Genomic DNA, 14,115 nt, shown 5'->3' on the forward strand with positions numbered 1-14,115 from the left:
GTACTTCAATGTCAAAACAAATAAATGCCAAGGTACTTCAATGCCAAAATAATTAAATTCTAAAGTGCTTAAATGTCTAAATAATTAAATACCAATGTGCTTTATTTCCAAAGTGCTTCAATACCAAAATAATCAAATGCCAAAGTACTTCAATATCAAAACAATGAAATACCAAAGTCCTACCATGCCAACGTGTTTAAATCCTAGAATCCTTCACATTCAAGCAACCTCAACAATAAAATACCTAAAATCCAAGTTAACGTCAACATATCAACAGCCAAATACTTAAAACCCAAAACCTTTCGAAATCACGACTCTCGCCACTCTCATAATCTCCATTTTCTTCGGCTGCAAACCGCGAAAGCACTTCTAAATCCTCGAAATCCACCCTTGGAGTCTAAAATAGAGTCGACGTTGATCCCCCGTCGAGAACTCGAATACTCGAGGGCGAATCGTGCCGATCCGTTTAACGCTTCCCAGCGCGAAAAATCGTTTCGCGGTCGTAGCCGGGATTCGGTGTGTTTCGCGGTCGCAATCGAATCAAGAGAATAGAGCGTGCGACCACCGCGGAATGCACTCGAACCGAATGCGAATCAAGAGAAGATCGATCGTCGTGTGCTGGCTCGCAACAATATCATTCGCGTCGGGCAGCAGTTTACACGCGCGGTTGCACCGCTCGCGGGTAATATAATTGCGAGCTGTTCAGCGTGAAAAGCTTCCAAGGCAACTTGCTGAACATAATTTCATTCGAAACAGATGTTGCGCATTGCTGGGAGGGGAATTACATCTTATCTATCGCTGGATTAATCGTCGGATTGGCTCGGTGCCAACGCCAGACAACTAACCGAGCTGATCGAGTGTCCTCAAGGTTTCAGCCGGTTTTCTGGATTATGTTCGCGATAAACGACGTAACTCTTTCGATGTTTAGTAGATAGAAGTTCGGGACGGGTTAATAGCGCGGGGTTGAGTTGAGTTGGGAGCGATGAAAAATTGATTTTTGGATGGGAGGTGAGTGTGAGATTATAGGAGTCATGGCTTGTAGGGTTTTAGTGTTTAGGGGTTTTGGAATTAAAATGTCTTAGCTCTGAAGGGTTTTATAGTTGTAATTTTTGAGGAATTTAAGCTTTTTTAATTGAAACACCTGGAGATTTAATTATTTTAACAGTAAAGCGCCTTGGTTTGAAGGGGTTTGACGTTGGCACACCTTGGCTTTGAAGTATTTTTACTATTGAATTATTTTATACTTGAAATTTTTGGAGAATTAAATCTTTTAGAAATAAATCACCTTGAGATTTAATTATTTTAATATTAAAGCGCCTTGGGTTGAAGGCGTTTGACATTGTTCCGTCATGGCTTTCAAGTATTTTTATTATTGAAGTGTTTTATACTTGAAATTTTTGAGTAATTAAAGCTTTCTTAATTGAAACACCTTGAGATTTAATTATTTTACCAATAAAGCGCCTTGTCATTTTATTATTTTGTTATTGAAGCCCTCAGGGGTTTTAGCTACAGTTTCATTGTAGCTACAGTACGGGTTTAGCGATCCCGATTTACCCGAGCTATAATATAAAACAATGTAAATCAACGTAACGAAAGAAATTAATGTATATTAAAAAAAGGACTATGTAAAACGTTTTAACGTGCCACTGGTACAGGAAGTGTTATAGTCGTATAGGAGACCCGGTACCCTTATAAATAAATGAAAGTCCAATATTTTGTTACTAAAGCACCTTGGCATTTATTTCTCTCTCTTTCCCCATATCGTAATGATAATATGAAGATTATTATGCATTTGTCTTTTGAACTTTTAATTAGAACGATGCTCAAGTTGCGCTAACAATTCTTACCTATAATTAACACCTGAAACTTAAAACAAATTCCATAATATCAGAATGATAGAAAATGCGTAGATCGGGGCTGTTCGAGCATTATATCGCGAGTTATCGATTCGCGACGACATAAAACAGCACTTCCGCATATTAAACTTTCCGCCAGGCTGCGAGACAAATTGACTCAGCTTTTATTATATAATAGTTTCAATCTTCGACATCTTTCCTGCCTTCGAGATCAGGATAAACGCGGCTGGAGAAACGCTTTCCAGTTTATTGGATCGTATTGAAAGCGTCGAGCACGACGATTATTACTAAAAATAGAGCGGGAGTGGGGAGAGGGTATTCTAAAATAAATTCAAAGCAACACCGTAGAAATATAAACAACAGTGTCGATAGAGAAGTTTGTGAATGTAATTTATACCATGTATACAGTCATGAATATTTCATTTTGTACCATGAGTACATTCATCATACACGTAATTCATGTTCCTCGATGTATTCATTAGTGAGGTCACAACGTAATGGACAGTGCTCATTTTGTGGTAAGCCAGTGATTAATCAGGTCTGGAGTAACTGAACACAAAATTAATTGAATGGAAGTGATCTCATGGATCCTCAGACTTGAAATAATTAATTTAGGAAAAAATAATTGAAGCACGTAATACTTCTAATACAAACTTAATTGAATAGAAGTGATCTAGTGGATCCTCAGAATTGAAACAATTAACCTAGCAAAAAATAATTCAAGTACATAATACTACTAACACAAAATTCATTGAATAGAAGTGATGTAATGGATCCTCAGAATTGAAATAATTAACTTAGGAAAAATAATTGAAGCATGTAATACTTGTAACAGAAAATTAATTGAAAAGAAGTGATCTAGTGGATCCTCAGAATTGAAATAATTAACCTAGCAAAAAATAATCGAAGCACATAATACAATACTTCTACAATCATGTTAATTACACTAACTAAGCTAAACACAGCTTCTGAACCGAAATATTCGATTTTCGCAAGGAAAATAATAAAACTTTCAATCTTTCCTTCGACTTTTCATACCCCGACGAGAATTCTGACAATCCATTTCTTATTCAGCCCCAACAAAGGTCACCATATCAATTCTCCATCGACACTAAACGCCTGCTCCAACCAACGCGCATAAGAATCGACCTCGAAGCTGCTCCGGACTATCGAAATTCGCGAGACCGACGTCGCGTCGCCCAACAGAAAACTTTGATTTTTTCCCATCTGAATTTGACGTGCGAAACGTGAGCCCGCTAACTGAAAATCGAGACGCGCCGCGAACGAAATCCTTCTCGAACGCGGAATCGGAGAAACGGGGTTCTCCGTTAACGGTAAATAATACGAGTTTCGTGCGCGGAACGTCGCCGAAGAAAGCGAAGAGGGACGAGTGGAAATCGACGGAGCAATAAAAGTACGGAGCAAGTTTGTTCCTAATCCGAGTAAACAGGGTATCGCTTAGGGGAAAGTTTCATTAGATCAACTGAACTTCTGGCGTTTCGGACGGACGGGGCTGAAAGCTCAAGCGTGCGTGCGCTTTCAGACTTCGGGTTACCCGTGGCAGACCTAAACGATCTGTTGCTATAATTGGACGCCTCGCGTATGTTTCGACCAACCCCAACCTACCCCTTGTTCGTTCCTGTTTCGCCTCGAGTTGCTTCGATGCTCGTCGCAGGGGGAATAAAACTTAGCGGGACTTATCGTACAAGTTGAAGCTTGGCAATTTGATGCAATTTGTAGGAACATTCGTTGTGGAATATGCGGACAATCGGTCCCGTAAATATTCGTACCTTCCGCATCGAAGAAAGTTTGAATTAAGTGGTAGGTTTGATGTTTCCAAATAAATGTTTCGTTGTAAATATGTATGGGTGTGAAGTTTATTTATGTAGGTTCATAAATATGTGGACACTTACTGCCTTCGATAAATAATTAATATACACCATTTTATTACTACAACTTTCATATATTAGTACTACTAATTATTACTACACAACTTTTGTTGCTAGATTCTATATTTAACGTGTATTTAACATTTAATTATCTTACCTTATCTTACTTCTTATTTTATCTTATCTTACTATTGTAAAATTAACACGTACTTGAAACTTCAGAAAGTTTCAAATAAAATATATTATAGGGGATATTTTTCATAGGTAATTTTCTTTTTGTAACTCTGATAAAAATTGATGAAATAATTTGAAATTTGGCAGAGTTATTACTTGTAATGATAGAAGCAAGCCCTATACATATTTCAAATTTTTCTCTTAATTATTTCCTTACGCATCAGGTCAATAAATATGAAGCTACTTCTTCTACTTGAAATACTTTTGTAATAGTCTCTTAAATTATTTAAATATGAGCTCATTATTCTCTTTTATAAATTGTTATTGAAAGAAGAATTCTCATTGAAGAAGTATTTTGATATACCAAACTTTTCAATTACGCGAAAAAGAATTTTTATTTACAGAACTTTCATCGTAGTATACAAAGAACAGTTTCTTTTTCTTATAATCCTATAATTATTACTATTTCACTATTACTTGCGACGATGTCGAAAAATAATGACACGAATATAATAAACAAAGTTGCAATAATACTCCAAAACTAATAAAACAATATAAAAATAATTCGAAACATAGCGTGCCTCTAAATCGAAATAATAATAATAATAATAATAATAATAATAATAATAATAATAATAATAATAAAACGATTAAAAATATTTTAATTCAAGCATTACTGTCTACGGTGTTTGTCTCGCGAAAGCACGGCGTAGTTTACCGAGAGGAATCGCAACTTTCGTGCGGCAGCGTTTACTTAGAAATCTCATCAGCCCCCTGGATTCGCACTGATACCCCGTCATCGCCGACGATAATCTCCGGGAAACAAGTCGGCTAAATGCCATTATATCCTCGACAACCGCCTCGTAATCGAAAAAGTTAGCGTCAGGTTATGTTGCGAGGAGTTATTACGTCTTATGAATTTATGAAGCCGGCGAACGCCTATTACTTTTCCGACGTTTTTCGCTCGGGTACTCGACGAACGTAATTGCGCTTTTATCGTTTATGAAAGAGTCGCGCGAGACTCTCGAGAGAAGGGTGCCATTTTTATTTGGCGTCGTTCCCGTTGAGAAAGCGACAATTAAATATCGCCTCCCCATCTCTGTTATACAGAATTGTGCGTAACGTCCTTTCGCTTTGAAACAACCAGGCAACTGACCAAATTGCATGTGTAATAAAACGAACCCGAGAAATAACTGGAAATATTCGGAATACAAATCGCAATGTGGTGAAATTTAGTCGATATTGAATATTTTCTGTGATTTGTGCCAATCGAGGGTGGATTGATTGAAAAAGAATTTTTCGCTAGAATTTTCAATGCGTATAACAGAGGGTGTTCCTAAAGTATGGACACATAGGGAATAAGGGGTGTACAGAGAAAATAATTATAATTATGGTTGTTCATGGAAATTCATATTTGTACAGATATGAATTGAAACCTAAATAAAAATATACTTCATCTTTTAATGGGTGTAACATGCATATTATTGTGAATATTTTATGTATTTGTGCATTTGTGCACACTCTCATACATTTTTTCATATCTCCAGTTGCTATAAATGCATAAAGTAGTTTAATAGTTACTGATACTTTTTATGTGTCCAGACTTTAGGGACAGCGTATATAGATTGCGAATATTTTATGTATTTTTGCATCTATTCATACTCTCATAAATTTGTTCATATCTCCACTTGCTATAAATGCATAAGAATCTGTAATTTAATAATTACTGATACTTTTTAGGTGTCCAGACTTTAGGGACACCGTGTATAGATAGTCATGATTCGACACTTTCATTGAGACCTCTTTAGAAGTCGTAGTATTAACATTAAAGAAACATTCACATAAATATTTATATGTTTATAAAGATTTAATAGAGTACCCTCTCATTTTCTTTCTAATAAGAGCTCTCAGGAAGCATCTGTTGTAAACGTGAAATTACAATTCCCTCATAAATTCCTTGATTGCATTGGCCACTGAGGAAATAAATATTCATATCTGTTTTTTCCATTTATGAATATGAAATCACAATTTATTGTTTCGATACACAAACTTGTTGACTTCGTATAACGCGCGCACGAAATGTCCAATTAATGTCTGACCAATTCGGGGCTATTCTACTGAGGCTCGACTCTCGCTCACGCGAGCTTCTGTTAATTTTTTCTCTGTTCAATTATTATCTGTTCAATTATCACATTCAAATTGCAGATGCATAGACGGTATTTATCGATGCAGTGAGACGTTTTTCAACCGTTTATTGGTCCAAATTTCCAGCTTCTGAAATTTATCAAAATTAAAGAAACTGTCTGATCAAGTTAATTTCATTTTTCTTAATCCCAGAATGGAACGATCGAGTAAATTTTACTCCTTGCATTTTCTTTTGTTACTTCTTGACGCTTTATTGAAGACTTATATTTAAAATTTATATTTATAATTTAAATTTAACTTATACTTATAATTTAAATTTAAATTGTGGTATTTAGAAAAGGAGTAAAAATTACTTTCTTTGCATTAAAAAACTAAACAGTGACTTTTCTATTGTAGGGTTAAAACGTGAGTCGTGAGGATGAATTGTCTTTGCACTCTGAACAGTCATTATTTATTAGGTTAGGTCTCGTGGCTATTAATTATGTTTGTTAACTACATTGAAAGTACAGGTAAATTTAAATTTAAAAAATTGCATTTGTCGAAGAAATACGTGGATAATTTCTCAAACAAAAATTAGACTAGAACAAAGCAAATTTTATAGAAAATTTCTGTCGAGAAATTATCTACAGGAATATATCAAAAAGATCATTTATTTATTTCAATAGGAAAGTCAATTTTACACACATACAGTTAATCCCATAAATATTCGTACCTTCTATGTCTGTTGAAAAAATTTGTGTTAATTGAACAATAGCTTTAATATCTTCAAATAAGTATATAATAAATGAACTTTACACTTGTACATATTCATAATGAATCATTTATTTGGAAACACCGAACCTATCACTTAATTTAAATTTTCTTCGATACACGTAGGCACGAATATTCATAGAAATGATTCTGTATAAACAAATATATATATAAATATATCTTTAATGTCAATAATCCGACTTCTGAGATCTCAATGAAGGATCATCTATATACGGTGTCTCTAAAGTCTGGACACATAAAGAGTACAAAAATAATGTAACAATTCAAACAACGCATACAAAAAGAACCTATAATTAATCTCGCGATGCCCCCCAATCCCCAAGAAGCCGATCTTCTAGCGTCTTCCCAACCAAAAGAATCCCAACGCCAAAAAACGCTGCTCTTTTTCCTTGATCGCGACCATAACACACTCCGCTGATTACTGTTTAATAGACACCCAGGCGTAATTTATCAAAGTACTCGACGGAAGATCGAGTGACGTCTACCGCGATCCCGCGACTCCGGAATCGCGGAAAAACAATAAAGAAAATTCATTCCCCTTCCTCCTCCCCTCGTTTTCTCTACCCGCGACGTTTATGCTTCTCCGCGAGAATTATGATCGACGATCCCGACTGTCGCCGCGGGAAAATGAAAGGAACAGGGGAGAAAAAAGAAAGGGAACAACAGGCGCGAAACAAGCGCGGGTGGGGGGCGAGGGTAGAGAAAGGTAGGGTAGTAGGGTCTCTCAGAGGGTAGGTGGGGACGCAAAGAGGGGATGGGTTGATACGTTTGAGGAGGGCAGTGTTGATGCAGTCGCGGAGCCAGTCAGTGGCTGCCGAGGGACGAAGACGCGCACACTTCCCCGTTTCGCGCAACGAATTCGCGATCGCCGAAACATGACAGAAAAGTATCGTCGATCGCGAAGAAATTAAATCCACGGATGCTCGAAACCTTCCACTAGTTATATCCGTGAGTGCCCCGTGGATCTTGTCGCGAATAATAATTTAAAAAAAAAAAAAAAAAAACATTTATGTTAGTGAACTTTTCAAGCTCGTGGTAAACTCTTTGATATTGACGACAGTGGAACATTTTACTGTGAGTTGTTAGCGATATTTTGAAAAATATTCTCGAATGGAGGCGTTGGCAGAGCCTCCACGCCTGGAGGCAGAACTTCGTGTCGCGACGGACAGTGCTCGAAGAAATGTGTAAGAAGAATCTAACAGGTGGACCGAAAAACCGAAGGTGTTCCATCTCTGCGTTCCCCAGCGAAATTCCTGCACAGCTTTGAGATTCTCTCGCGTTAGAGATAGCGACAGATTCTTCCCATAGGGATATAAAAATCGTAAGCATCGGTAGATTGTTATTTATAGTTTTCGAGACACGGAAAATCAAAGTGTAATCGTTCGATTTCACGAGTGTTAGTTGCTTGGAAATAAATTGCTAGGAATTCTACATTATGGGGGTTAGACAAAATTAGTACGAAGGGAACTCTGGAAAGATTATTCTCTACGAGATCACGCTTAGCAGGCGACATAACGTGAAAACCACTTTGGAAGATTGCTTCTGGAATCCGCTGGCTCGGCTTTGACGAGAAAAGGCGACTCGAAAATATTTCGCTCGTTAAGCAGCACCTGCTGAGTCTCGTTGTGATTTATTCCAGGTTTGCATGTTCGTAAAAAAGTAAACAGGAATTTTCCGTGATACGATTTTGGCGATATCAAGTGCTCCGGGAAATATTCCTTCACGAAACGAATATTTGGAAAGCTGGTTATGAAAAATGTCAATTTCGTTTTGAGCTTTGTTCGTTTGTTTCATTTAGGAAAACGGAAATTTTTCTGCTTAGAATCTTATAATTGAAACTTCAATTCATAGAGACTCCTGTGCAATCTTAAATATAGAACAGGGTGGTGGTTTTTGAGTGAGAAATAAATCGACAGTAAGTGTTTGTCATTTCTTTCGTCATATTTGAAATTAGAATGTTTCTAAGTTTCTGATAGGAACCAGTTTCGAAAAATGTTTATCGTTTGTTGTAATATCAATGTGTCTTCCTTTAAAATGGGTGACAGTGCTTTTCACTAAAGAACTACAAAAATTAATTCTGAAATTAATTCTTGAATTTCGATGAAGTTACACAAATACCACGACAGGGATGGCAGGAGGACAGAACACAAATTATATATTATTATTATGACCACTCCATTTGCCACGCAAAAATTACACATAAAAACATACGGTAAAGTCAAAACGCGACCGATCTCGCGACGGATTCAACAAAAAGCGTCGCAAATCGAACGCATTACGGCGAAGCTCAAACTTTTCTCGACACCTTTGCTATGGTCAGCAGTTTCTTACAAAACAAAGTTTAATCACAATACAAATTTTCAAGAGTATCGAGTCTGTCATTCAACATGTTAAATATTATACAATGGTTTTCCAATTATTTTATTTATATTAGTGTGCCTTATCCAACCACGTACATGAAACGAAGATTGTGATCGAACAATTTTAGTTAAATTTTAAACTAAATTCTTTCGAATTCAAGAATCTATAAAATAGGTTAAATATTCTCTGGAGTCATCTAGTATAATCACGTAAAAAATCGTCATGTAATTAGGAGACTTCAATCAAGAAGCTTACGGAAAGTTTAATTCTTTTCATCCTGGGGATTCAACTGTTCGAGTGATTCAGGTAGAAAATAAGTTATTAGAAATTCAATTAGGGGCGTCCAGAAAGTAGTTCACAGGTCCCCCAAGAAAAATCTTCGGCGTACAACTGTTTGAATAATTGAGAACCGAGCCAACCGTCGCGGTATGAACGGGATAACCAGCTTATAAATCGTGCTTCGATTCATGCGAACGTACACGCCTAGAATTCAATTTTCTCATTGCAATTTATCCGAAATACTATCGTAAATAACACGTTCGGCACCCCTGGAAGCGCACGTAGCTTTCCAACAGTCACTTGGGGATTCTAAACGCGATACGTTCCACTTACTTTTAGTCTTCACTTCCTAAATCCATTTCTCGACTGAACTTCCCCAAATGTACAACTATGCCATGGATCGCCGGAGGAAGATTTATTAATTCTACTACGAAACATATTTTTATTTGTAGTTGGACATGGTTCTACATTCCTTAATAATTTATTAGTGTAGACTTTATTGTATACTGTTCAGTGTATAATTTATTATGTACATTATATATTATGTACATTGTATGTATATATGTATGTATGTACATTGTATACTATGTACATTATGTATATTATGTACATTGTACAGTGTATACTTCATTATATATTCGAAATTGTATAATTAACAATTCATTGTGCATTGTACAAGATGCAATTTGTTATATATTATGCAGTGTATATTTCACTATACATTCGATATTGTAGAATTAATAATTTAAAGTGCTTTGTACAATGTCTGATTTGTTATACATTGTGCAGTGTATATTTAATTATGCATTCGACATTGTATAATTGTTAATTTATTATACATTGTGCAGTGTACATATATTTAATTATACATTCAATACTGTAAAAGTAATAATTCAATGTGCATTGTATAATGTATTACTTATTGTACATTTTGCAGTGTATATTTAAGTATACATTCGATATCGAGTAATTATTAATTTAATGTGCATTGTACAATGTGTAATTTATTATACATTGTGCAGTGTATATTTCATTATACATTCGATATTGAATTATTAACAATTTAATGTGCATTGTACAATGTATTATTTGTTATACATTTTTCAGTATATATTTAATTATATATTCGATATTGTATAATTAATAGTTCAACATACATTGTATAACGTCTAATTTATTATACATTGAACAGAGTATTTAGAACACGTTCCTCAATATTCTCTGACACGTGCCTAATAGAAGAATAATTAATAAACACATTAAACATTCTCATTCACGTTTCATTAAAACATTTTTCTAACAATCAAACATAAAATTAATCGGATCGAAATAGACTGTATCAGGTTCCCTCCATTTCCCAGTTGAATGGGAAGCCGTCCATCGTTTACGTTCCATTCGCTTTTTATTTTCGAAACCGTTCGGAAAATAAGTTAAATTTTCATTTGAAGGGTTTCGCAAACAGTATCGTGAGCGAAGTTGTTCCAGCGCGACAAAGCGCCGCGCGGAAATGGACAGAAACCGTGCTGGAGCGTAGAGGAGGACGAATGGAAAAAGTGATGCACAACGTGAAAGGGTTCCTTGTTTTTTCAATGAACAACCCCCGAAAGCGTGCAATAACACTCGCTCTCCCTCCATTCAGTCGTCAAAATAGAAAGGCATTCTTTCTCGGTCAAACTTTCACCGCCGAACTTTTTCCTCTCGTCGCTTTTTCGACGCCTAATTAGCCACTTTTCTCTCCCTTCGCCCCTCCCCACCAACCATCCAGCGCTCGATTTGACACCCAGACAAATATTGCAACAAATATTTGTCCAGCCAACTCTGAGTTGATCAGTTTCAGTCACGATTTCCATTATCCGGGGGTTCTCGCAATTTTCGAAGGACATTTCAGCGTTAACTGCATGAAAAGTTTATCCACCCGGCTCCACCCCCTCCCCCCCCCCCCTCGAAATGCAAAAACGAACAGACGTCGGCGCGAGTCGCTGAATTTTAACGCGACACGAAGAGCGCGCTGTGTTTTCGAGTCGACCGTCGCGATAAGGTTCAAAGTGACGCGTCGGTGAATTTTAGTACGAACTCGGGGATCGACGATCGCCGCCGTGTTTTAAAACAGGTGATTATTATTTAGATGTATTTTGGGACTTTTTTTTTTAATTGCATAGATATTTGTAACGTTTGCGTTGAATTTAAATGGGTCGTTATTGTTCTATGAATATCATTTAAAATTAGTTCTTGAATTGTGTTAATATTTCAGTTTTATTTAACACGCCATAGAATTATTATAAAAAGAGACTATCTCACTCGTTATGTGTCGCGAGATCCATTTCCGTTAATCGAGTTAATGCAAATTTAGGAAAACATAAAAATCAGAGACTGTTTTTAATTTTCATAACTGACACTCGTGATTTGACTGCGTGATTTAATTTTCATAATTGAAACCTGTCCTAAACTTTCTTTTCTAAATTGTGACTTAAATACGAAATATTAAAAGGCTTCTAAAGCCCTAATAATCAAGTTAAGAATCCCTGATATATTTAATCCCTAATTAATAAGAGTAATTATAAGGAAGAGAATATAATCCTGAAAAAATACTAACTTCGAGTACAGTCATTTCTGCTGCAAATAGTCTCACAGCACAGAGATTAACTCGAAGTGAAGTGCATTACTAGCACACAGTATAAAATACTACAGTAACTTTTATTCGCGAGTTTTAATGGATTCGCAAAACTTAATTTCACGTCTGAGCTGTTGCTCTCAGAAAGAACCTACATCATTTCATGCATATGTTTTCTATACAGAATAATTCCAATACATTTAGATTCGCAAATACTTCTCAGAGTAATTGATAATCAACTAGATATAAATATATATATATACATAAAAATATTGCAGTAAATTGTAGTAATAATTTCAGTAAAATTTGAGCAAATATTTATATCGTATGCTAAATATGAAAATGTATATATGAAAATGTATCTTTGTTTATATTTTTAACAAACGTTGAATTTAAACCCTGTAAGCAATGTATCTAATATTCATGAAGTTATAAATAGAACAATTATATCGAATAACCAATATTCTATATAAATTAGAGTATATCAATGTTTTCAATAATGAATTAATTTTTTACTGATGTGAGGACAGTATATAAATTATTGCAACAGTATTTATTACATTCTAAATAAATAGCATAAAATAAAAATACACATTCAGAAGGAAACAAACGTTTATATTTTTTACAATACGCGATACGTAATTTGTACATGAGATATGTAAATATATATTACCTATAAAATAATATAATAAATTCGCTATAATTCTCAAGTCTGACGTCATAAATTCGGCGAAAAATTCCCTCGCTAAAACGGCCCCAGACTTTATTTGCGCTAAACTGAAGGTTCGCTGAAATGCTTTAATGAATAACATTCGAAAAGTAAACACGAAAACGTTTCAACAATCCCGGCTGTAAATAAAATTGAAGCATCCGGTCGAGAACTCGGAGAGTTTTAGCCAAAAAGGTGGAAAACACAGTGTGTCCACCATGTGCTCGCGTCAGACGGATATTTGCAGTTATGTCATTGTTTCGGAAACATTGGTACACGGTCCAGATTTGGTACACAGTTCGCAGTATTTGGTTTGCGCGTTATCAAATATTGGAAACTCGTTGACTGATACCTAACTCATCCGTCATAATAATCTGTCGATTAATTACAAAGGAAAAAAAAACAATAGACGTGGCCTGTTATGTTTGCTAATCGTAATTAGCGAATTGTTATCCATCATTTATCAATGAAATTGTTTTGCATCAAGAACGACGCCGTATTGCACATTGCGTGATTAGATTACAAATTCGAAATCATTATTGTCGAAGTTAAATTTAATCATTATTGTCGAAGTTCGAAAATATTGAAAAGTTGGATTAAATAGTGAGCGTGGGAAACTTTGTTTAATGTGTTATATTCATTGATTGAGTTATCCCTTAAATGCCCTAAGTTTCAAATTTTTATTTACCTGTATGTATGTTACCATAATGTTCTTCTGAACAAAAGTGAAGAAAATAAACGTGAGCTGTCAAATATCTTCAAATAATAAATACATTGATATATTTTTTTTAAATCTACATTTGAAACAGAAATAAAGATAGGACCAACAGTGTTGTATATACAGTGCAATGTAAACGTGTGTGAATTTAATTGTGAAGAAAAATTTCACGTTCTTTATCATCCTTCGTTCAGAAGAAAATAGAAAAAGAGAACAGAAGAATTAGGTAATTATTAGAAGCACGACGAGGGTAAAAAGTACTCAAGACACGATATTAATGGCCACATAGCATCAAACTGTTCTTAACTTCCAGACAAGAACAGGTTAAGAAAGTCTGACGCCACGCAGCCATTAATATTGTGCCCTAATTGTGTTTGATCCTTGTTATGCTTCGAGTAATTATCCAATGGAGATGAGTTAATTAGCCGACCATTCTTGCTCTTTTTCTTTCCTGAAAAAGGAGACTAGGAATTTAGTATCCTTCTTCGTAACTTAATACACGTTGGACATTTTCCAAATAGACGTATTTAACTCAATTGACGATTTGATATACAGTAAATACTATAATAAATTTGACATTTAATAAATACTGTAGGTTTTAA

General features: G+C 35.3%; 1 protein-coding gene across 2 annotated transcripts in view; it reads left to right on the top strand.

The window, feature by feature from the left end:
* Positions 1–14,115, top strand: part of LOC128892838 (metabotropic glutamate receptor 2-like) — a 234,559-nt gene that overhangs the window by 29,033 nt on the left and 191,411 nt on the right. The window contains exon 1 of one of the 2 annotated variants that reach the window (XM_054153403.1): positions 7,018–8,156. The exons of the other annotated variant lie outside the window; for it this stretch is intronic. The gene's annotated coding sequence lies outside the window, so the exon portion shown is untranslated. Of the gene's footprint in view, positions 1–7,017; positions 8,157–14,115 lie in introns of those variants that run through there. 2 annotated transcript variants of the gene reach the window in all.

The sequence above is a fragment of the Hylaeus anthracinus genome, unplaced genomic scaffold (genome assembly GCF_026225885.1).
Source record: "Hylaeus anthracinus isolate JK02 unplaced genomic scaffold, UHH_iyHylAnth1.0_haploid 2, whole genome shotgun sequence".
Classification (NCBI taxonomy): domain Eukaryota; kingdom Metazoa; phylum Arthropoda; class Insecta; order Hymenoptera; family Colletidae; genus Hylaeus; species Hylaeus anthracinus.